The sequence below is a fragment of the Rhinopithecus bieti genome, unplaced genomic scaffold (genome assembly GCF_001698545.2).
Source record: "Rhinopithecus bieti isolate Rb0 unplaced genomic scaffold, ASM169854v2 scaffold_2436, whole genome shotgun sequence".
Classification (NCBI taxonomy): domain Eukaryota; kingdom Metazoa; phylum Chordata; class Mammalia; order Primates; family Cercopithecidae; genus Rhinopithecus; species Rhinopithecus bieti.
Window position 1 is genome coordinate 27,452 of NW_016803676.1, and position 3,020 is coordinate 30,471.

At 37.5% G+C, this 3,020-nt stretch overlaps 1 long non-coding RNA gene across 1 annotated transcript in view; it reads right to left on the bottom strand.

The window, feature by feature from the left end:
* LOC108513708 (uncharacterized) overlaps positions 1–2,058 on the bottom strand; it is a 23,790-nt gene extending 21,732 nt beyond the window's left edge. Inside the window, exons 1-3 of the long non-coding RNA XR_001880989.1 lie at positions 2,018–2,058; positions 1,068–1,136; positions 140–209 (exon numbers count right to left, since the gene is read on the bottom strand). This is a non-coding gene — a long non-coding RNA (uncharacterized LOC108513708). The remainder of the gene's footprint in view (positions 1–139; positions 210–1,067; positions 1,137–2,017) is intronic.
* Positions 2,059–3,020: the final 962 nt, after the last annotated feature.

Sequence of the window (3,020 nt, forward strand, 5' to 3'; positions counted from 1 at the left end):
AAAAAAAAAAAAAAAAAAAAAAAAATAGTAGTAGACATATTTCTTTTGTTTGTCCATTGATTGTCAACCCTAGAGGAACATGGGAATTGAGATGAGCTAAAGAGATAGTTCAGTATAGTAGTTAAGGTTTAAACATCACCTGAATCCCAGCTCTTTAACTCATTAGCAGTGTAGCTGTGGGCAAGTTTTTCAATTCTCAGCTTCTTCATCTGGAAAAATGAGAGAATCATATTTAGCTTACAGGGTTGTTGTGAGTATTGAACAAAATAAATGTTATCAGGCATAGAGCCTAGTACGGTGCCAGACATGCGATTAAGCATTCAGTAAAGGGAAGCACTTATTTATAATAATTATTATCATATTAAAGCGGGGCAGAATTTCACTAGGTAGCAAGAAGGAAAACATTGTCCTATAGGTCACAGGTGTCTAATTTTCTCATTAAAATCCTTACTAGTGAAATATAATTTTGAGCTTGTGCCCCTAATATACATATATTTATTTATATATTATATACATTTGTATATTATGTACATATATATTACATGTATATATCACATATACTTTTATCTCAAGGTATTCTATTCCCAAGGGATAGTGTCACCACTAATAATAGCGGATTTAAATACATATTTTAAATTTTCTCCTTAATAATTCTGATATTTTTGGCTGATTCATGTCAAATATGATGAGGTTATTGTTTTTTAGGTCTTATCATGAGGCTGACAAAGAGCTCATTCCCTAAATAGCAGAAAGCTGCTTGCATAACTGTGTTATCTTCAACTATGATTCCTTAACAAAAATCTCTTCAAGCCACTTTTGAAAGTTAGTTTAGAAAATAATTAAAATATATAATCTGTCAATCTGCTTAACTAGGCACAGACAGCCTTCCATATGTCAAAATATTCTGAAAGCCATTGAACAAGTGAGGAAGCTTTCCCAATTGATTTTCAGGGAAGATTCCCCACCTTGTGTAATAGGTGACCATCAGATAACTGAACCAAGTGAGAAAGTCATTGTCAACCAAAATGTAAGAAATTGGGCAAGTTTAATTTCTCTCATGTACTTACAATTTCTAGCAGTTTCTTCACATGCTTCATTGAGTTGTCCTGTCACTCCACTCCATTTGGAGACCATTACTATGGAAAAGTGTTAAAGGTGTTTAAGCAGGACTAAGACATGATAAAAGGTAAGTTGGAGGAATGCTATACAGCAGCAACATGTAGGGTAATTTGGAGAAATAGAGAAGAAATTTGCAGACAAATTAGAAGACCACTTTGGGTACTTAGATGCTAGGCTCTATGTAAAAGTGTGAAAAGAAAACAAAATAAAATCAAGGCCCGGATGGTTTTCATCTTTCAACCCAGTATTCTGTAAAAGGTTATGTTTTCTTGCATAGTATCAGTATGACTGTGGTAGTTCCAGGCACAACATGTAGACAAAACAGTATCCAGTGAAGAAAACAATGAAAGTTCCCATTTATGTCTTTTAAAAAGTATATGTTTTATATATGTGTGTGTATAACCATTTGAATATTTAAATATTTTTATTACTTTAATTTACTTACTATTTAATATTTTTAATTTAATGTTTAAAGCGAAGAATACCCTCCCTAGACGTTCCCCTCACATCTCATTGGCAGGATCAGGTCACACGTTTCTGCTGTGGGTGCAAAGGAGGATGGGAAATGAGTATGTGGCATTTCAGCCTCCGAAGTGTGAAACAGGCTCTGTCCACAAGGAAGAACGAGTGGGGAATGGCTATTAGTCTGGCAATATTGGAAACAAGAGGTTAAAGAATGGTAGCTGCAGCAACAAGAGAAAAAAAAAAATCCTACAAAGACAGAACATAAAGGAATTTGTGACCAAGTAAGACAGGCTGAGTGAGACTGAGAGAAGAATAAAAATGGCTTTAAGTTTTTCAGGCTGAATGGTCAAGGAAAGATAACATTGATAAACTAGAGAACGTAGGAGACTCTATTACTCATAGTAACATCAACTAACATTTGTTAAGAACTTACCTGGTGCCAACCGGGCGCGGTAGCTCACGCCTGTAATCCCAGCACTTTGGGAGGTCGAGGCGGGCAGATCACGAGGTCAGGAGATCGCGACTATCCTGGCTAACACGGTGAAACCCCGTCTCTACTAAAAATACAAAAGATGAGCCCGGCGTGGGGGAGGACGCCTGTAGTCCCAGCTACTCAGGAGGCTGAGGCAGAAGAATGGCGCGAACCCAGGAGGCGGAGCTTGCAGTCAGCTGAGATCGCGCCTGTGCACCCCAGCCTGAGGGACAGAGCGAGACTGGTCTCAAACAAACAAACAAACGAAAAAAAAAAAAAAAAAAATTTCCTGGTGCCAGACACTGCTACATGCCCCATTACCTCATTTAATTCTCATTCTAATGCTACTAATGATCTATTTTAAGTAACTTCTTCCAAGAAGTGAGCTCAGTTTGAGGCACTGGGTCTGAGATGACACCTAGACATCCACAAGAAGAGTGGACAGGAACTGCACCTTGCAACCAGAATGAGGATGGAGGGAGATGTCTTGGAGTCATTCACAAGGGACTTAACCTAGGAATGGCTTACTAGCCTGAAACACCAGGAGCCGGGGAGTCCTTTCAACATCGTGAACTAATCCTACGATAGTCAGCCTGTTTATGTGAGAGTTCTAACGAAGAGAAAACAAAACACAAATAACACAAATCTGAAGTGAGCTTCTGGTAATAGTCCTCATGTCCCCAAACACAATTTTTTTCTCTTTTGAATGCTGTGTGTTTAAGTTAAAGAAGAAAGTCATTCTAAAATTTCTGCTTAGTTGTCTTACATTGCCACGTCCTTTGCTTTGAGTATTTGTGCAATGAAAGAGAAAGCCACACTCAAAAAAATTCACGTTTATCTAAACAATGGCAGTTTCCATTTTTAGATCATTCATCAGATCTATCAATACTGAATTCACTAATGCCACACTTCCCTTTGTCTGCACATACAGTAGTGACATAGTAATTTAATTGTGAAGTTATTG